Source organism: Pezoporus wallicus, unplaced genomic scaffold (assembly GCF_028554395.1).
Source record: "Pezoporus wallicus isolate ANWC-B61680 ecotype Strahan unplaced genomic scaffold, APGP_CSIRO_Pwel_v1 contig_227, whole genome shotgun sequence".
NCBI classification, from domain to species: Eukaryota; Metazoa; Chordata; class Aves; order Psittaciformes; family Psittacidae; genus Pezoporus; species Pezoporus wallicus.
Window position 1 is genome coordinate 8,998,549 of NW_026635704.1, and position 22,619 is coordinate 9,021,167.

The following is a 22,619-nucleotide window of genomic DNA, read 5'->3' on the forward strand; positions in this document are numbered from 1 at the left end:
TATCTCCAACAGGGAAGACCAAATGGGATCTTTTAAATATCACTTACTTAAACCTATGTGGCCCCACTGGCCCAGAAAGGTCATGAATAAAACTTAATCTTTTCACATAGTTCCTATTGAGGTTTTAATACCATTTGTTGAAATGAGCACCTGAAGGGCTCTGCTTTTCATGTGTTGTCTGCAAAGAACCAGCAAGCACCAGTGCCAACATCCATACTCTTTGATGGTTCTCATCTGACTAGAAGCCCCTGCCTCTTCTTCTCTGCTTGATCTACCTGGACTACCCAAGCCATGAGAGGACTCAGTCAGCACAAGTTTTCCATGTAATTTACCTGAGATTTTAATTACCAGACAAATCAAACAGCAGAGAGTTCAGGCAACACACAATCCACTTGGGAATTCACCACCTGCCTGGTTCAAAAAGCGTAAGCAAAACCACATTGTTTTATAAGTTTCAAAAAGAGAAGGAAGATGAAAAACAGTAAGCATCTGATTTCTTTTTCTTCTAGCATCTATTAATTTCTACAGTAGCTGGATTTTAACACAGCTACTATAGCAAACTGCAACCTTTCAGTGGCTCACACTGTTGCTTTGGGTTCATCCTTTCATCTTCCCAGAGATGAGACTGACAGAATCTTGATTTGTTCTGAGAATACAGCCCATCCCATACAGTTAAGGATCCTGTGGGAAAAATCACGTAAACGTCATGGACACAGAAGGAAGAGGATAATTTATGTAACACAGACAACTTATTTCTGATATTTTGTTCTTTTCTAGTGCTTCACTTGCAAGCTAAATAATGTAATTTTTACATGCAATTCCACTAAAGAAAAAAGTGAGGGAGAGAGTACTGGAAAACTTCATAAGTAGTCATCAGGTCCCAAAACCTTAGATCGACAGCACAGCCTACAATTGTCCTAATCTGCTTGAGCACTTGGTGACAGAGTAGAAGACTATTGTCTATACTCAGCCATGGGAAGGACATGAGACAGATCTTTACCAAGTACATTTCAAAGCTATTATTTGGTAGACAGCAAATGACAGATGAAAGCTGGGAAAGCACAGTTCAATCACAGAACAAAATAGTATTTTTTCTTTTTTTTTGAAAACTCTGTTGTTCTTGCTCTCCCTGGCTCCTCTCTTCATCCCCACATCTGTTCCCACTTACTCTGCCCCCATTTTCTCACTGGGAAGAATCAGACAGTCTTTACTGCAGGCACAAGTATCCATTCCAAGCGTCTTCGAGGGAGTACATACTTAAGTCATGCTTCTACTCTACAGGATGTCCTTGCCTTACATGTGTCCCAGGCCTTGACTCAGCAAAATAGTTCAGCAGGGACCTCACTCTACAGAAGTGCTTGAACTCCCAAATCTCTAGCATGCATTTAATTTTGAGAAGTCGTTCCACTCAAGCTAGCAGAAGTGCTCTGTTTCTCACTGCCTTCTCCTAAACTGGGGCCTGAGACCTGTGTATGGCACTTACTTTTGACACCAAGAGCCAAAAAAATGCATATCAATCATGTAACAAATATTAAATAAATATATATAGTGGCAAGAAAGACTGTTATTTTCCCCACCTTTTTTCAAGGTGAGCTAATTAGAAATATTCTTCCTCCTTTTGTTATATACTCAAAACTCAGAGCAAGACATTACTCAGCTGGCTCATGAGACCCCAGCTGGGTCTCTGTGTGTCCCTTGAACCAGGGAAAATTAGTGAGCTCCTGGGGCACTCATGTTGGACAGAAAACCTTCTTCCTCACTCATTCACTGACCTTCCTCCAGGGAGGGCTCCTTACCCTCAGCCCTCTAGGTGGCTCAGGTGTCCTTTACAGACCAAAGCACACCACAGCCTCCCTGATGGAGGGGAAAAAACTGCCTGAAAACATGACAATGCCTGTATTTGCCTGTTCCTTGTAGGTAAACGATTGTGATCCATGGGAGGAATAGAGAACTGGCATGGATGGGGGAACAACATCATAAGACCAACAGACTGCTATGCAAAATGATGACTTAATAGGCAGTGCCTGTAACCATTCGTTGTATTAATTAATTGAAATTAACCTGTTTCAACTACTAGGAAGATTTTAATTCTGTTGTAAATGGCAAGTGCTCAGTGTGCAACAAATCAGATAAATGTAGAAAATCACTGCTCCACAAGAGAACGTTGCTGTTAGCTCTTCTTTTTAAGGGAAAAGGAGCTGACATAACAGGACAGGACATTTCCCACTCAGAAAACATGCATGCTCAGGCAAGCTGCAGGACTGTGTAAAGCAGGCAGCTGTGGAGAGATGAGTAAGTCCAATCCATTCAGAGATAAAACAACTTTCTTTCTTTTTTTTTCATAGGATAGTCTAATGTGGAAACTGCCAATCCTTCTCTCACTACTTCTTTGATGTTCATTTGCTTTAAAATTTTTCCCCTGTGATGAACAACAGAGATTGCCAGTAAGTATGTGCAAGCTCAGCAGCAAAGCAGAAGGAACAGACTATTTGTTGTTCAAAATGAATCCTTGAAAATTACTGCCTACAGTCATTCCCTTCTGTTTGCTTTACTGTTACAGGAAAAAGGCAAGCAAACAAAGTACAATGGCAATAGCTATAATAATAACTCATTAATGTAAACTTCTATTGGAGGCTTGTAAGCCTGCAAAATATCACTCTGAAAGGGATACTGAAAAAGATGTATTTATTTTCTCACTGCCCACCCCTTTCTACTTGTAGGTATTACTCGCAACTGATGATTTTTTGTATTAAATGTCAACACTGTTAAAATTACCACAAGAACAGCCAAAGTACCCTGTCCATAAGGGTCAGATGTTTAGGGAAAAATGCAAGAAGAAGGGAGTCAGAGTACTACAAGATGGTAATACCTTCTCCAGACACACTCCTCATCTCAAACCACTACATATGTTGCACATGCTGCACACAGACAGCATAACCTGCTCCTTCAGAAGGCATCCATCGTGGAGGCCTTCCTTGAATGGGATGTTCCTCGCCCCAAGCCAACGGCGGGTGGCGGCACTAGATGGCACTGAAAGCCCTGCGGTTTGGGCAGGTTTAGGGTTATTTTGGGCATTACGCGCCACCTGGTGGTATTGCGGACTTTTTCTTGCAAAGCCTGGTTAAGCGGCCCTGTCACTGTCAGCCACCACTTCCCACGTTTTTCAGTAACTAGGTTTCAAAATACAGTGCTATCGAGGTTTTCCTAAACTGAACAGTATTCCCCCTTCTTTCTCATTATGCTTTTGAAAAGGAGTTCAATATGCAATATACTTACCAATTCTGATATTTGGCCAAAAACATTTAATCAGAGGAAGCTTGGCTTACAGGCATGCTTGTGCTGCCAAATGCAATCCTGCTGCTGGATGTAAAAGCATTTCAGTGCCCTTCTTCCCATAGCTCTTTGGCTTCTCCTCCTTCATATTTCCTCCTGAAAACTCAATCAAATAGGCAGGGCAAACCTGAAAGACTGCCATGGGAGGCAAGAGCATAAAGAATATCAAAGGCACACAATCACTTATCCATATAGTCTTCCAACCTTACCCCACCCACCCAAAAAATAGAAAGAGGAAAAAATAGAAACAGCAAAGGATTGGTCCTTTCCCCAAAGCCAGGAAAGTATCTAATCCTCCTTCAAGATGCTGCACAAGAATGACGATGACCTAGCAAGGGTTTTCTCCCATGCAAGTTTGGTGAAAACCTGATCATTCCTGACGCTTTTCTTAGTTTGTTTGGCCTAAAATATTTTAGTAACAAGTAACATCTTATTTCATGTCCACAGAATGTCCCTCCTAGATAGAAGTGTGCATTATTTGTGTACTCTAGATTCTGCTTTGACATTTCCTGGACAGCACCCATTGCCAGACTGGAAGCAGTGTGCAACAGGTATACACTGACCAAGCACCATTTCAGATTTTGAAAGACTTATGCACTACTGTAAAAGCTGGGGAAGGGGGCTTCATTCCAGTCTTGCTCATGTTGAGGTTGACAGAGAAAGTTCTCTTTCACTTGTTTAGGATCATACAGTAGAGTTTGTCTTTTGCTTCTACTTTGTAAACTGATGCTGAAACAAGAATTTGCCAAAGTGGTGTGACAAGGAGGAGTCCACCCTGAAAGGCAGAAGAGCTAACTTGTTCTTGCTGGCATTACCGACAGTGGACCACCAAAGCCAAAACTCAGACTACCCTTGTACAACTCGCCAACAATTCAATTACACTGTTACCATCCTACATCCCACTGCCTGGGGGAAAGGATGAAGGGGGGTGGCAGGTATACACTAAGTCATAAGGTGGGCAATTCTGCAAACTGCCAGACCAAGTAGACTAGCCAGGGGAATTCAGAAAGGAGTGTGAAACAGTTGACCTACCTAAAATGAATCCTCTCATCCACATAATGAAGACAAAATTTGCATTAGAAATCCATACAGCTGTTTGGAAAGGAGAAGGTTGCCCTCAGGGACAAATCCACTCCCTAACACCCAGCCTTAGCATCTCCCTTATGCCTGGCCAAGGTCCTCCCCCTCATGAGGAAGAATCCTCCCCCTGAGGCACCTAAGCAACAGTGGAGCAATCCTGAGGAGGATGCTTTATTAAATTAAATGTCCTCGTGGGAGGATACAATTCAAGGGTTTTTTCCCCTTCTTTTTTCCTCCCCCCCCCCCCCCCCCCCCCCCCCCCCAATTAATCTCCTTTCTCAGGGAATATGAAAGTGCTGCTTTTGTGTGGCACAATTCAAACTGAACTTTGTCTCTTTGTTCTTTTTTTAAAGTCAAATATGCATAAAAAGTAACTGGTTTCCAAAATCAGGTTGTCTCTTCTTTCAGATCTTATTACTCACTCCAAATTCATCATTAGGATAGTGTAATGTGGATCCATGTTTTAAGCAGGACTAGCCAGGGAAAACAATGAGGAGTGTCCTGCCTAAATTAATACCACAACATGTCCCATAGAAAATAAATAAAAGATAAATCAGGCCAAGTCAGTTTCATTTAGGCCAAATGTGGGAGGAATTTGGTCTTGTTCTATTCTAAAAGAAATGAATATAAGAAATATATCCTAAATAATCAAGACTGGCAAATGTTTTGTATATAAGTAACCACGACTACATCCCTAAAATACAGATGAGGATTTTTCACAGCTTTAGTATCAGGTTTCCTATACAAAATACTCAGCAGAAATTCTCAAGTACAGCATTCTTTACTTTTAGTTAGCTCTTTTTTTTCACTTTAGTCAGTGTAAGCCCCTTAACAACACACTCCTTTTGCTGTCCTATTGTTTGTATGCTGATGAAAGAACCACATATATAAAACATCTTTGTAGCAACCCCTTAGAAGGTCTCTATTTTTGTAGAGTAAGAAAGAGCTTTAACTTGGTGGGCCTGGCAATTGCTTAAATATTGTTCTGTATACTGGCCAGATGCAAACAGTATAGTACAGTTATGGTCTGAAAAATGGTAAAAATAGTAACATGGGGCTTGGTATTTATGATCACTTAGTGACTTAAATATTCTTGGGTTTTCTTAAAGCTGTTTTTCTAACCTCATGTAGTACAAATTCAACATAGGATATAATGGTCAAGCTATATTAGCCCAGTGTTTTACTGGTGACACCATAAGGAAGCAAAAGACGAAGCTTCACATCATGATGCCTCTATGCAGCTTCAGTAACGGGACTTTGCACTGTAGTTTGCATGGGTATGGACACCACCATGATTACTTCCTGACTGCATTTCAAGCTTGGGTCTCACCACATGCTTAAGCTCAAATTCGTTTCACATCTAAATATTTGAGTACTAATATTCAAAATGCAGGAGCTTCAAACAAGCAGAAATTTGGAGCCACACTATTCCTTACCCCAGATTCAAGTATGTGCCAACCCATAGGCTATGTTACCTCATGTCAAATTATCTGCTCTTATCTTCATGCAGCAAAATTACATGGTCAGTACAATGCAGACATGGTCAGTACAATGCAGACAAGTCAGCCTAGGAACCTTCTAAAAAGGCTGTTGCCTGCAGCAAGACAGTATAGGATATGCAGGCTGCTGAACTGTACTTTAGAGACAGAACTGCAGTCACACAGATGAGAAAGTACATGTCATTTCAGGCAGCTTTCTGGCCTGTGCTCCAGCAAGTAAAGGAGGTGCAGTCTGTCTGTCCCAGAATTTCATGAGTCTTCTTACAGCAAATGCAATCTCTGTCTCTGGCTTAGGTTACACATAGCAAAACTGTACTTCAGTCAGACAATTGACATGAAAATGTTCCTGACTGTAGCACAGTCAGGGAGCAGATTTAAGTAAATTTCATTCCTACCCAATTCTGCAAGACAGTCTCCATTCTGTGATCATTCTTTGCATAAGACAGAAACATTAGTCAGGATGTCAGAAGGGCTTTCCAGCCTGGTCCTGTTCATTACTTCCTTGCAGCTCCTGAAGATGCTGAGCAAAACGGCAACACTTGCTCTGAGAAGGCAGAGTGCATGAACAACAGACAGGGCAAACTCCTCTTCCTACCAAGCAGTGCTCACTGTCTGTATTGTACCATGATGCAGTTATGTTGTTCAGACATTTTGCTGTTACCAAGTGTTTGGGATTGTTTTAATCTAATTTTCTTCAAGGTTTTCTTTATAGAGCAACTTCACATTGAGCAACTTCATTACCCAGTTGGGAGATGTATATGAGTAAAATTGGCACAGATCTATAGATTGGAAAAACAAAGGGAGGCCAGACCTCACCTACTCATACTGCACAGAGCTCTTATTCATGTAAGTAAGGTCGCTGATGAAGACAGGACTTTAAGTTACTTACTGAGAAGAAAATTAGTATCAGAAAAGTAAACAGAATTACAAAGTTCTTGACTCTCCAGCTTTGCTGAGACCCACAACCTCCTTCTCATGACCTCCTCTAAACATAAAAGTCACCTTAACTTTCTTTGGCATGCAGAAATTCTCATTTGTATGAGACTCCAGTGACTTGCCTCTCTGGCCTTTTAGGGCATAAATACCTCCTAAAAGAAGAAAAAGGTCAGATTCATTAAAGACTTCACAACTCTACTCATGACTACCAGGCTGTTGCAATGTAATGACTCCAGGAGATAGGTCTACAGTCCTAGTGTTAAGGAATGCAATTTGAGCCTTTGCCGGTACAGACATGTCACTGATGCTACTAAAACAAAACTTGAGCTAAAATTTGTTTCAAGTCTTTACTTGCTTGCAATGGAAAGTTTGCTGGCAGCTGTTGTCATCATTAGCCTTGTGGCGATGTTTTTTTCTGAAGTGTCTTGTGTCTTATTGAAGCTTAATGCTTGTTAAGTTGGGAGGGGACTTTGGGTGATCTGCCAACAGCAGACAATAAAGTGTTCTCCTGTTGTAACAGAGTCATAAGTTTTGGTTTATGGATAATGGCAGCTACACACAGTAAATTAAAACACACACACAAAAAAAAAGAGGAAAACATGTGGGCTTTTCTCTAAATAGTCCATTTAGCCCATTACAGGCTCCCCTAGGGCTTTAAATGCAATTGTAAAAACACCCTAGTTTTTCACCATTAACTATTTTATTTTCCTAGTAGGCTAAGAGTGGGCATTTTTATAGCAATATCTCTAGCCATGGGCACCAATTTTATAAGTTTTGAGCTCGATTCCTATCACCTCGCTTTGCTGTGGCTCCCCAGACCAGCTGTGAAAGATGTGGTCTGGAGAATGCCCCCTCCTCCCTGCCCAGCTCTTTGGGAAGGAGTAGAAATTCATCACCTGCTTGTACACTGCCCTCTGGTTTTGTATGCTCACTATGGATTGTTGGGATGGATGGTGGTCTAGCTATTAAATATGGGTCAGATACGTCAGCTTTATCCTGTAAACTGACAGACAGCTGTATCACAAAGTGTGCCAGGAATCCCAGGAAGGAATCACTGAGGCAAACCAAGCAGCCTAAAGCAGACCCAAGTACACGGGCCCTATGCAGTGAAGTCTGTACATGTGGCTTCAGGAGCTATGTTGGGGACATGGGACTCACTTCAGGACATTTGATAATTCACTGGCATAAAACACCAGAACCAATTAAGCCCACCAGCTTCAGTACAGAGGCCTTCTAATGTGTCCTGCAAGCAGATCAGGAGGTACTATATCACCCTATGGAGTCACACAGCAGCCTCAGACTATTAAGCTTAAGTTTAGGTTCATTATTATACAACAGGTCCAGTGAAGGCTAATCAGATCATGATATTTAAAAAGCAACCAGCCACCTTCAGCAGAAAGAAAAAAGCTAGAAGTTCGAGCAAGGAGCAGCATGTTTTGACCTTCGGTTGTGGTTTTCCTTGTTTGCTCAAGTTGCCAGAGCCCTTGAAGTTACATGGAGCAAGCATGGCCAGAGACTGGCATTGTTCTAGCAGCATGAGGAAATTAAACTGTAAAATAAATCTGCAAAATGTGTGTTATTTAACACAGAGCATTGTGGGATGGAGATGTAAGTTAAATGGGGGATCCAGTTCCTTACAGTGACTCCGGCTCCTCAGGGTGACCTCGGGCCAGCCACTTCATTTCTGTCTTTTTTCCTCCTCTGTATAACAGCCATAATGACAATACACCAGTGCCTTACCCTTTTCTGCCTCAACTCTTCAGGCAGTGAGTTGCTGGCAGTTGCGTGCATGCACACAGCCCAGCACCACCGGGCTGGCAGTGCAGCTCGTCACGGCTCTTACAGCAGCAGGAAGGTGAGCAGCACTTCTGTGTCACCCTGTGAGCAAAGGCATAGCAAGGTTCACTACCCCTGCCATGGTGCAGGTAGAAAGGCAGCAGGCAATAACTACTTTCTGCACACTTAACAGTTTAAAGGAGGTAATTGCCATACATAACTTAAACCTTATGGGAAACTCAGGAAAGTGGAATTAACTATCTTGGCACTTGGCCTTGATTCTACTTCTAGGGTGTATTACAAAACATATAAACATCATGGAAGTGACAAATAGATCATAGAACCATGATCTATTTGTCATGCTGTGCAACAAATCAGGGAAAGTACTACAGAATAGGAAGCTAACATCTTTCCTCATGCATGCTCTGCCTTACAGAATCATCTCCTCCTCCAGGGATCAGAGGCAACAGCATTCCTGCTATTAGATGTCTTTCAGTTACAGAGGGACAAGAAGCATAGAAATAAAATTCCACTTGTGCATCTGCCTTTCCTAAGTGGCCAGCACAAGTATCTCATTCAGTTTAACCCTGGAACCTCCGACCCAGCCAAAAGCCAGCTGAGCCTCCCTGAGCTTACACACCTGGTAATCTTTTGCCAGGTTCTCTGCACTTGCCTGTTTTCCAAGCTTTCTTTCATGGTACTTGAATGTCTTTTCATCTTCCTGCATGATAAAACTAGATAAATTAATAGGAAAAAAAAATAAGAAAAAGAACAGAAAAGACAAATTAGCATTTGTAACAATAATCTCACTGGAATTTTTCTGGAACACTTATAGTCTGACCTTCCAGAGGCAAACTCCACAGGCTACCAACAGAAACTTTCCTCCTGTTCTGACCAAACCATTTACATAAAAAATGGGCAGGTTTTTTCTCCTAGCATCAGGATTTTCTGAAAAGTATTTCACACATCAATTTGCCCTTAGGTATGGAGACAGCTAGCCTCCCTGATGGAAGTGCAAAGGTCCCAGCTGAGCTGAGTCATCCCTCAAAACTAAAGGTAAGGTAATGGCTGCTCAAAATTAGGCAACTACCATGTTCCCAGACACAGAACTCATAAAAAGACCTGCCTAAATAGCTGTCCCAAGATAGGTATTATGTCCTTTTGCTTTTGAAGTGTCTCTAAAGCTCAGGTTGCTTTCCTCTGGTGCTAGAGCTCTGTAAGCAGCAATAGCATATGTATTTCAAACATCAGTCACTGCTGAAAGACAATGAACAAAGGGCCATGCAAAAGAAAGGAAAGAACAGAGAGCCAAATTCTCTCAGGTCACATGCCAGGTGAGATGACAATAGTTCAGGCTGCTCACTTGTCCAAACGAGGCCCTGCTGCCATCTGCCCACATATTTCTCTCTTTCCGGTGGTGTTGTAACAGCAAGTCCTTCATTCTTTTGAAAAAAGCCACCTGAACTATTGCATGTGTATTGATTTGGTTGATTTGCTGCCTAACTCTGAGCATCATTAATCTGATACAGAGAGCACTGCTTGAAAGGCTTTGACTAAGTACAATATCAAGTGTCACCCCTGGCTTTAGAATACAAAAAGTACAGATAACACCAACTAAAGGGCCACATTCTCCCTGGTTTAACTCTTCCAACCTTTCTAACAATTGCCATAAGGTGATTATTCTGGAGTTGAATCAGAGAAAAATCTGAATCGAAACAGAAACAGGAAAATGTTGCTTGGATAAAGATGTTTTCCTGATTTCTGAAGCATGCTGCTTGACTGATACTGCTGCAAATGCTGATGATTGGAAACATTCAGGTTCCTGTTTTTCAGGTGTTAGAATTGTGTTGCTTCTCTGAAAACTGCAATATGCTCAGCAAAGGTGCAAATCACTTCCTCTATGCAAACAAGATTAAAAGTTATCTTCAGAAAATATGGAGGTTGCTTCTGACCAGTACTGGTGAAATGCTTCATAAACAGTCGGGTAAGGGTACAAATCCTCCTGAAAGTGAGTATATTTAGAGTAAGGAGGAGCAGGCATTTACTTTCAAAAGGAAAAAACTTTCAAACTCAAATCCAAGTCGTCAGTGTTCTTGTCTGAAATCCTTCCCCCCTTCCTGTACCCTGTTCATACTTCAGTTGCTGTATCAATTGTCATCCCTGCTGTTCCCATGCCCTTCTTCCTCTTCACAGACTGAATGCCACCCCTGGTGTCAGCTGCTGCTTTCTCCAACCCTGGCCTCAACAACTCTTGTCAGCAACCTCAGCACAGGGTGCTACTCTACAGGCTGCAGTGCATCAGCCAAGTGCTTTGGAGTGTGGTCTGTGGTCCACAGTGGGATTTTCAGTGCTGTCTATGCTCTAACAACACATACATATGCATCCAGAAGAAGAGGTGGACTATTTCATTAGGCCAGCTGAAAAAGGGAGGGTGCCAAGCCCCCAGGCAGCAGTGCAACAGAGCTTTCATAAGCCTCAAGCAAAATAAAATGTAGCATCTTGTCCAGCTTTCCTGCCCTTGATCACTCCTAACATCCTCACTCCCAGGGGCTCAGTCTAACTTCTGTGTCATGAGTATGGCAGCGAGAAACTCTCATGGTTTTACTGAAACTACTAGCTGAATTCTCAGTAATCCTGGTGTCCCTTAAAAGAAACTTCACAAAGCAGTTCAATGCAGTAATTTTTGTCCCACCAATAAACTTCTTCTTATGTTAAAAATGGTATTTTGATCTGAATGACAGAGGCTGGGCCAGATACTGACTAGGTTTTAAGCCAACAAAGCAGTAGGAAGCTAGGGCATGCTTGAGCTTTCTCTTTCTTTCACAGCCTAAGAATGGACTGAACATGGTCTAGAAACTTCCATAAGAGAGACAGGGAGAAACCAAAGTGACTGTTTTCAGTTTTTAAACCAATTCCAGTACCAGTTGAAATCAACCCCATGAAATTCACTGATACCAGAATGCCTTTTTTTTTTTTTTTAATGTGCTATTCCTTTGGCATTGCAAAAATATTTCCTGAAGAAAATCCACCTGGTATTGCTGACGGGTAGAGTACCTATGACAAAAAAACAACTTATTTCTGTCACTGAATTATTGTTTTTCACTGACGTTAAGAAAAGAACCTGGAGATTAGCCATTGATAAATGGTTTATATTTCCTCAAAGGTAAGTTTCCCTGTTTATGCTGCAATTCAGGAAATCAAGCCTATGTCAGATTGTCATTAACGCGTGACAATGGCTTCCTGTAACAAACAGGCCATGTTCCAGTAGGCACATTCCACTTGCATTAATCCTTGTACTGCTTTGTGCTTAAAATACAGGAGGCAGATGCGATTGGAAAAACAACAAAGATATCATCTGAGCAGTAAGTATATAAGTGTGCAGATTTCTTAGAAAACCAGCATTGCTGACACTGGGCTGTCCTAGGGCTTCTCAGCATGTAGGTTGTATCTTGGCACCCAAAAAAAGAGGATAAAGTAACTCACATGTGCAGACAAAACTCAGGAGCTGAGGGTTTAACCCCTGCTGATGCAGTGAAGAAAGTGGAAGTAGTAGATTGCTCCTGCAAGAAGATATAATTTCTCCCTCCCCTCTGCTCTCACCCCAAAATAGCCACCAGCCATCTGTTTTGTTGGCTTTTTACTGAGGAGCAGTTAGGTATCTGGCTGCACAGGGGAAGCCGCAATTGTCTGCTTGGACAACAAACACTCCCTGTCCCTTCCAGCACAGACATTTAGGCAGCAGGATCCTTGCCAGCCCATTTTATAGAACTGATTTTATCCCTTGGTTCTGTATGCCCCCACAGAGTAAGTAGAAACAACCCCTGGAAGAGTCCTAAAACACAAAACCTAAAGAGCAAACAATCACTGAAAGGAGAAAGCACAACAGGACAAATTCTTCCCTCACCTACACTCAGATCACCCATTTCAGGCTGGAAAACAAACTCATGTACTTCATTAGTGAAATATTTTGTACCTTAGTATATAATGAGGATGTCTGCCCAAATGGTAGGAGAGCCTAGATCAATACTTTAGATGTGGTTTAACACTTTATGCTTTTGTTTCGGTGCCTTTTAAAGCATAACTCAAATACAAGTCCCTGATACTTGTTCTTAGAACTAATTGTACTACTGTATTTGCTTGAATATGAGCCAGGAATAAACTACAGACATGAGTGTCAGAAGAAATATATGACCAGACATATACACTGTTTGTTCACTATTCCATACATACTTTAAATTGCAAGGGGTGGCAGGTGTTTCAATTTGCTCACACATTTTCATTTACTGAGTTCAAAATAGGCTTGTTAGACAGTATTCTTTGTTGTCTTTTAGGTTCCTATTTGCTGCTGTTTTACAGAGCATACTGTCTGGTCCTGACTGTGTATGAGCCAGCCGAGTTGTAGGTGGAGAGTCTGCATTTGGGCCAGCTAAGAGGAGTAATGGTTGTTATCCAGTTAGTTTTGGCTAGAAGTAGACTGGGGGGAAAGGAGGAGGGGGCAGCCTTCATAAATGTCATTAATTGCAGAGGGTGCAACACAGTTATTTTTCTTGGTGTTGGGGAAAAGAAAGAATGGCTTCACTGGTGTGTTCTGATTTTGCATTTCCAGATACTTACATAAGAACAAAACCACATTGCTGATTTGCAAATAGAAACACCCAAGGCCTCCACACAGTATAACTCTAGCTCAAATTCCAATTACTTTACTTTTGTGAAAGCATATGTTAATATCTGATTTGTTTCCTAAAGAAGAAAATACTGAGAGAACTTTCACATGGGATAGTAGGACAGTCTCTTTTAGATACCTGAATCACATAGCACCCTATTAACCTACACACTCCATCTGTACAATCACTGCTTTTAGAAGAGATACTCCACATCAAGCTTCCTGACATTTCTGCCCACTTTGTACTAACCATGAAAGAATACAAATGAATCTTGCACATGGGATGTGAGCAAGTTTCAACAGATTAGATACACAAAGGTAACCACTGCCAAATGGACTAGGGAATGCCTTCAGAATTCACTAGTTAGTCCACTTTGAAAGTGGGATACATTACACTTATTACAAGTGTTTGCTGAAAACGGACAAAGGTAAAGTAGCCAGTCTGACATAAATTCGCGCCTTAGCTTGTTTCTCTTTAATTTTCCTATGTCAGACACAGTGATGAAAGATGAGACTTTAAATTGATTGCACTGAGGAAATCCAAAAAGTTGTCTGTTCACATTCAAACTATGCTTCCTGACTTAGTTTAGCTGATTAGGAATGGAAATCAATGTAAGTGGCTGCATGCGAATTTGCTCTAGCTTAACTAAAGCATTTAAAAATGCCTTGTACACTGAAATCTGGCAGCATCTGTTTTCTCAGGCAGCCTGACTCAGAATCCTGATGAGCTGTCAGCTGGATTCTACTCTTCTCTGGTGTAGGCTTGGATAAAGATGACCTGAGCCATTAGTCCTGACACAACCACCTTTTCTGAGGAGCTTATGGAAGTACCAGAAAAAATACACTTCCCTTAAGGGGAATTCCCACTTCCCTTGGAATTTTCAGAAGCTCGTAAGTACTTAACGGAAATAACAATACTTACATTGTGTCTGTATTGTACTTCTCTTTTTGATCACTAGAGCATTGAAAATACTGTGGTGTTATGCACAGCACAGTAACCACAGTGCAAAAAGAAACCTGACAGGCATCATGTACCAAAGAATCACTTCAAAGTTTAAATCTTTCCTGTGCAGGTGAAGAGTTTATGTTTTAGCTATGCAGCTTTCCTGAGGGAGGAAAATAAAATTAACACAAAAGACACTGTTAAATCACAATTACCTTTTCTGTGTTTGTTTTTTTATCTTTTTTTTTTTAGTTGATAAACAGGTTTGATAAACAATCTCTTCAGTGATAAACAAGTTTTGAATGAGGAAAATGTGTTGTGTCAATTCTAGAATTAGTCCAGGAATGCACTTATCCTGTAGCTATAAGTTCATTATACAGTTTCCTCATGCAACTGAGGCCTGAACAGCATTTGTATCATATTAAATAAGGTTTTGGTTACTGTGCTTGTGCTAGTTCCCCAAAAGTTTGATCCCTTTCACTACTGAAAATGTCAGATAGGTACCACTGATGGCTTTGTTTTAAAATGAAACATAGTTTAAGGTTTTTTTGGTTTGGCTTTTGTGGGTCCATCACTTTTGCCTTTCCTGCCAAGGTTTGCCAGTACTTCAGATACCCTAATGGAGGGTTTGTGGGGCTGTGCTATTATACTAATGATTCTGGTTTAAAAGCTCCTTTGCTATATTTTTTTTTTTAACCAGATTATTTAAATGATGTCCTCCACCAAGACAAAGGACACATCTGACACATGGTGTTACTTGGCAGGCAAGAGAAATGATGGAAAAAACCTACTGGGAGTCTGTCACTTAATGGTTTTATCTGAGCACAAGGCAGTGCCAAGCAGTATTCTTCCTTGCTTACTGCAATGGGATGCTGCTAGAACTCCTTCACAAAATCAGATTCACTAGAGGTAGATGCTTACTGGATTACAGCCAGTTTGTGATCTGCTGGATGATACGCTGAACTGATATTTATGGGCCAAGTCACAGGCTGAAGGTCAAAGCTGGAGGCTTGATGGGTCTGTGTCTTGGTTTGCTGCTTTTCTCCGGCAAGGCCTGGAAGGGATTCTCAGGTTACAACGAGCATGGTCCTGTATGCTGTGTAGTGACTAGCACCACAGGGGAAACGGCTGTTCAAGTTTCTTTTCCCCTTGCTTCAAAAAGCAAATAGCTCCCTTAACAGCTCAAGCCAGAAACATATACCAGAACAGTAATGTTTTCAAAAGTTTGTTTGATTATTTTATCATACAAGAAAGGTAGTATAAGAAGATTAAAAATCTGGCTTCAATAAAGTCATTAGCAAAGCTCTTTCTAATTCAGTAAGTTCAGAATTTTACCTGAAATATTAATTGTTAAAGTCCACTTTTCTTTTGAAAAGCTGGACCCTACATTTACTTCTATCTAGTATTTTCCCAGTACTCTCCTGCTCTTGCTGTTTCTAAATACAAGAAACAAGAGAGACAAAGCTTTAGGTATTAGAAGAGAAAATCCTATAACAGAAAAACTGTTGAATGAAGTTACATAACTTAAGAATAGTTGGGTTTCTCTTGATGTTTTGAATTCTGAAGATGCTTAATAACAAAGTGGCATTTTAAGTTTCCAACAAACGATACTTTCTCGCTAACAACAGCTTTCAAACCAGAATTATATTTTTTCACTAATACTCAAAAAAACTGGAAAGCTGCAAATAGTTTTTTTTCTAATCTTTTAATAAACCTAGTGAATAGTCTTGAGAATTTTGGTGAGTCTTTATTCAGTAACAGCTTGATTTAAACTATTGCAATACGAAACATAAAGAGAAACCTAGTATGTTAAGACTATTTCAGCAAGCCTCCTGCAGTAGAAAACTGTAGCTTAATAAAATTATCTGGAGACACATTAAGGATATAGCCATATCCAAGGTCTTTGACAAAGGACAGCAGAAGAGGCTTTAGGTAGAAGTTAAATCACCCTAAGGTGGTGTCCTGGGTTCAGCAGTAGCAGTCATTTTTCTCCTTCTTGGTAGCTCGTGCAGTGCAGTGTTTTGACTTTCAGCTCGGGAACAGAGCTGATAACAATGATGTTTTGGTTTGGCCAAGGACTTGGTGAGCCTCATGCTCTGCCAGGGAGGAGGGGAAGCTGGGAGGAAGCAGAGACAGGACACCTGACCCAAACTGACCAAAGAGGTATTCCATACCACAGCACATCATGCCCAGGATGTAACTGGGAGTTAGCCGGAAGGGCTGGGAGTCTGCAGGGCTGGAGAAGGTATCGGTCGGTGCTTGGTCGGGCTGGGGGGGGGGGGGAGTTATCGGTTGGCTGGTGCTGAGGTGTTGTATTCTCTTCCCTTGTTATTTCCTTTATCATTGTTATTATTGGTGGTAGCAGTAATGATTTGTGTTATACCTTAGTTACTAAACTGTTCTTATCTCAACCTGTGGGAGTTGCATTCTTTTTGACTCTCCTCTCCGTCCCTCCAGGAGTAGGGGGAGGGCAAGAAGGGAGGGGAAGTGAGTGAACAAGTTGTCTGGTTTGGTTTAAACCACGACAGTTCTTTTTGGTGACCCAGATGGGACACGAGGGGTTGAGATAACAACAGATCTGACTGGATTAATTGTCACTCGTCACAATGCTGATTTATTGGCTCTCAAGGTTGTTCCTCTTGATCTCACAGTTTCAGTATATCGTACCTTACTTCCATCCGGTATTTGCTGTATTAATGTTTTTCAAGTGTGGGGCTTGGGCTAAGGTTTTTGTCTCATTGTACTTTATGGTAATGACTTGTAATACAATAGAATCATTGATCATGAAACTGATCTGGCTTATGTTCCCAGTGTGGTCACCACCTTTATACTTTGGGAGGTATATAATAGAAGTGCTTAGCAATTACACATTTTTTTTCTCCTTCTCAGGTGCTCAACCTGTGAAGGAGACATCCTTTTACCCTCCCAATCCTCCCCCCAGACCATTTACATTTGAGAGTTTTGAAGTTTTTGAATGGCCTTTTAATGCTGTTGAGACTTGTTTGCTGATGGTGATGGGAATCACCACGCTAGCACACATACAGAGTGTGTTTTGCCCACGACTGATTTCAAGAGTTAAGCAGAGTCAGGTTTGGGTCTTGTCTGGGGTCAAACGATGATGTAGGAGGACCAAGAGATTTCCCCTGAGGCTGGACAGCCATGAGTGGCAGGGTGTGTGGGACAGTATGGGCAAGTATCTAGTCCGCTGGGCCCCTCCAGTGCTTTGGAAGCGTCGGAGATGGAAGGCAGCTGTGTGGAGTCCCCAGCAACAAGCTGCAGAAACTGCTGAAGGGGACAGTGAATTATTTTGAGTGGGCCCATAGCACTTCAGACCATCAGAGAAAGAATACGATACCACTGGCCAAGAAACGAGTCCCACCCGGAACACAAATCACTACTGCTACCACCAATAATAATAATGATAAAAGAAATAACAAGGGAAAAGAATACGACACCTCACCACCAGTCAACCGATAACTCCCCCCCCCCCCTCCCCACCTGACCAAGCACCGACTGATACCTCCTCCAACCCTGCAGACTCCCAGCCCTTCCGGCTAACTCCCACTTACCTCGTGGGCATGACATGCTGTGGTATGGAATACCTCTTTGGTCAGTTTGGGTCAGGTGTCCTGTCTCTGCTTCCTCCTGGCTTCTCCTCCTCCCTAGCAGAGCATGAGGCTCACCAAGTCCTTGGCCAAACCAGAACATCATTGTTATCAGCTCTGTTCCCGAGCCGAAAGTCAAAATATCAAAATACTGCACTGCACCAGCTACCAAGAAGGAGAAAAATGACTGCTACTGCTGAACCCAGGACAGGTGGGAAAACAGTTCTCTTGTTTAAAAAATGTGAAGATGCAGAAGACAAAATGGAGAAATAAAATACCCAATTTCAACATGGGAAAAGGCAACTGTGAGGCCTCTGATACCCCTTGCTTCTATGTTTCCACATAGGAAGCCTGTTGCTTAATATAGTATCATCTGAAAAAGAAAACAAGTACAGAAAATGTTTATTATTCAGACCCCCAAACAATGACACCAATGCCACTTCTGGTTCCTGCTTTATAACCCTCTTTATAGCGAATACTCACTCTTCTGTAAAGATTAATGTCCACCAAAAACAAAGGTAAAGTATTCCTAAATGTTTGTAAAAAGATATGCTGCAATAATTCATAGTAATAATTCAAATCTGGTCAAATGCAGACAATTGACAAGAAAATCCAATGACAAGGGATGTTGAGATTTTAATCTGTGGCAGTCTTTTCTGAAATAAGTCCAATCACTCTCTATATGAGAGCACTGAAAAGACTATTTGTAGGGAGTACTTCTTTGAATTATACAAAAACGGAGGTTCCAGGTATTTGTCCAATCCCATTCCAGAGTAGTCACTCCAGTGTAATGGTCTGAGGTGCTTCAGCTACTTCCTGTTTGCATTTCCTTTCCTTCCTTCTTCCTTTCTGAGAGTGGAATAGACTCCTTGAATTTCCTAGCAATTAATTTTTCTCTTACATTTTCTCACAACATTCCTGGAGCATTACAGCTCATAGTGAGACCTCTCTACACTCCAAAGTTCACAAACCTTCTTTTCTTTCTTGAATTACCGAACTGGATCAACTGTTAAAGACAGTCTTAAGAATTGTGAAGAAAGGTAGATTGGCACCAAGAACATTAACATTTCAAGGCTTTTTCATCTCAGACAAAAATAGCCAAGCTTTTATAGCAGGCTTACTTTTGTAGTGAGAATAGTGACAGTTCTTTTGGTTTTTTTTGTATCTTGCCAATGCCCAGCCCTGCTGTCTCAGCAGAGGTAAAGGAAAATTTGTCATCATCAAATTAACTGCAACAAATTCTAATCTGTTCATGCTCAGGAAAGTATCAAAGAATGCTTTAGGTTGCATCCTTTGGCTCATTTGGAGGTATTCTTCTCTAGCTAGCCTCTAGGTCAGAAATTAACTGTTGCTACCTCTCTTCCCTATCCAAGGTAAGACTTGGCCTACTTTTCAGTGTGCCCTTTACGAACCATCAGTCTCCCTGCCCTTACACTGCTACACAACTAGTCAAGAGGAGAGAGATATTACCTAACTCTGATAGGGGTGTGGGGACATGTGTGTTATCTGAATTTGTTTGTGAAAGTACTGAGCAGCTTTTGATAGCTACGGGGAGGTATGTTGTAAACTCCCTGTAATGAATACTTGTAGACATGAATGTTTGTGCATACCTTCACTATAAGAACAAGTTAAAGCCTGCACCATTTAGATTGTCTTACTTTTCAGAATTGCAATTCTCTGAGTTCTTCTCCTGAAGACAATTTTATGTGATAATTGTATAAATTTGTAGAGTTCACAGATAAGTATTATGTAGCTTTTCTTGACTAAAGCTGGAGATGACAAAAAACTTGTAATTTATTCTCAATTTGAAAAGCATTTAATAATAGTTCTGATTTGAAAAAAAACATTCATCTGTAAGAGCCATTTATTGCAAATTATATTTGAAATAAGAGTAATCAGTATTTCAGATTATTATACTGCCTTCTTTAGGAGGAAAAGCAATCTCTCCTGCAGAGAACTCCAAGCAAGTCTGATAAGTATAATATTTATTTCTGTGGTGTATGTATTTTTAGAACTGTCATGAGTTACAAGGATGGGAACAGCAGCCAAGTGATGTTTATCCAAGAATGTATTGATACATACAATGACTTCTTTGCCCTATACCTTTGCTCTTATGAAAAATTAAATTTCTGTAACTCATGGAAATGAATATAAAAGCCTAATTTAAGGTCTCAACCCTGCCAGCAACCCTATATGAGAAGCCCTAACTGATGAGAAACCCCTACTGAATCTCTAAGGGCGGGTGTGTGTGTGTACACAGTGTTTGGTTTGGGGGAGCAAGAGGCTGGAGAGGAGAAAAGGTGTTCAAACTCTTATTCAAGTATCAAGTCAAAGGAAGAGGTAATAAAGATCCCTTTTATCTTCATACTTTTCAGACTCCAGTGAACAGTTAAATGGCAAACCCAATGTCTTTTAAAAGCCCACTATCAGATTCACTATAAGGCTCCAGTTTTAATGATGAGCTCAGGATGCAGAATGTAAAATTTCAGACATTATCTTTTATGAGACCAACTGCAATAGCTGGAAGAAGACCAGCTTTGAAGCACACCAGCCCTCCTTAAGTCTATCATACAAGCAGAACCTTTTTCACATTGTAAAGTCTAACAGATGTTTTGGGTGGTAATTTACCAGTACTAATCAGCTACGTAGTTTATCCAATTATGCGACACTCATTAAAAAAACCTGTAGGCAGACATAGTACATTCACACTGGACAGGGATTTCATGTTCAAGATTCGTGCTTATGGAAATAGCTTTGGAGTCTTTAAAAACTTCGATTTTGTAGGGCACCAAGACCATGGCATAGAAATGAGAGACACAGAAACCAGTGTCTCCATCACATTTGGCACTGAAGCCCAATTATTCAGTATAGCCTACTGAATCACCAAAACCACTTCCTGCAGCGGACTTTTTGTAACTCTCTTATCCAAGTACTGACCAAGCCCAGCCTTGCTTAACTGTATGAAATCATAGCCTAAGGTGGTGTGACTGCAAGCACAAACAGCGTACATGTCATTTCAGCTCAGTTAGTAATCCAGTTGCCTTCTTCAGAAATAAGCCTTCCTTTCAAGGCTGTCATAAAATGTAGTCTTATAGGAAGAGTTACTTTCCTGTAGTAAAATAATCTGAGTAGAGTATATTCAAATATCAGTATTTCTTCTTTCATTTATTCTGCTCAATAATGAAAAAAACCTGCCCATGTTGCACAACACTGGTTGAATTTTATGGTAACTTCCTCTTCTGATCACTAGCTGCCTAGCAACTATTAATAAAATGGGTAAGTAAGAAAAGATCTAAAGATTGATAAATCATTATAGAATCATAGAATGGTTTGGGTTGGAAGGATCCTTAAAGATCATCTCGTTCCAACCCCCTGACATGGGCACAGACACCTTCCACTAGACCAGGTTGCTCAAGCCCCATCCAACCTGGCCTTGAACACTGCCAGGAATGAGGCAGCCACAGCTTCTCTGAGCAACCTGTGCCAGTGTCTCTCTATGCTCACTGTGAAAATTTATTCCTAATATCTAATGTCAATCTCCCCTCTTTCAGTTTAAAGCCATTCCCCCTTGTCCTGTCACTACATTCCCTTGTAAAAAGTCCATCTCCAGATTTCTTGTTGGCCCCCTTTAGGTATTGGAAGATTGCTATAAGGTCTCCTGGAGCCTTCTCTTTTTCAGGCTGAAATAATACCTCCGTGGGATAATTTTATGAAGAAACACAGGCCTCTACAGTTAATCAGAGTCTTTGATAACATTCAATAGAACCAAATTTTTCAAGCTTAAGTGTTTAAATTTATGTGTCTAACCAAAAAATAAAGGAACCTGGCTAAGCATAGGTTTAGCAGACTGACTGCATATACTCATGATCACCCTTCCAGATGCGTTTAACTTCTGCAGCTCCTACTGATCTTAGTAAACATCTCTGACAATCACAGCAGGGAAACTGAAAATTATGGTCTGTATTTGTATTCGAAAAAAAAAAGTACTAAGTTTACACAAATGCAGGCTTCTGTCAGGGCATATCCTGATCTCTGCCTACAGCTTGAATAGCTATGTTATATGCAGGACTGATGTGCAAGTATTCTTGCCCCCCAGCCATGAACAAGAAGCAGAGCAGCTGCTGCTGCAGCCCATACACTATTGTTAACAGGGCAGCTGCTGTATCCTTCAGAGGAGAAGCAGGGTGTTGCCTCACAAGTAGTTGCTCGCAGTTATGGAAGCATGTCCCGCACACTCCATGTTCTCTGACCCGTTTCACCTTGAAATATCCTGTGCGGTAATGAAGAGTGAGCTTGCACCAAAGTCACATGGTGAATATTCCATGTGATATTCCAAGCTCCTGGTGCCCTGTCTCCCACCTGTAACAGATCTATGCTGAATACTACACATACAGTAAATATAAACACTTAGAGCAGGACTGGAAATAAAACTGAATTAAAGAATAATTTGGGGTTTTTCTTTAGCTGGTTACACTAAAAAATTTGGTGTTATTTGATTATAATAAGTCTGTACAGTTAGTGTTACAAGAAAAAAAGTATTTTCTTTCCTGTTTCTCTTTGTACTTCTGCTGGGCAAGCCCTCTAGCCCAGTGCATCTGCATATAAAATGAAAGAAAAATTATAACAATAAGATCTTGCTACACTTAACAAGGATGTATCACTCCCCCACCCCTCAGTAAATTATTTTGCTGGAGGCTACATCATTCTCTCTGAGTAGTATGTTGGGAGTTGACAGAGGCGTGAATAATTCACTGTGTATGAAGCCTCCCCGGCTGAGCTGAGCT

General features: G+C 41.1%; 1 long non-coding RNA gene across 1 annotated transcript; it reads right to left on the reverse strand.

Moving 5' to 3' along the window:
* Window positions 1-3,319: 3,319 nt before the first annotated feature.
* LOC130592806 (uncharacterized) lies at window positions 3,320-14,387 on the reverse strand. The gene is made up of 3 exons (XR_008970668.1): window positions 14,201-14,387; window positions 9,265-9,358; window positions 3,320-3,429 (listed from the first exon to the last, which is right to left on the reverse strand). It is a non-coding gene; the product is annotated as an uncharacterized LOC130592806 (long non-coding RNA).
* Between the last annotated feature and the right edge of the window lie 8,232 nt (window positions 14,388-22,619).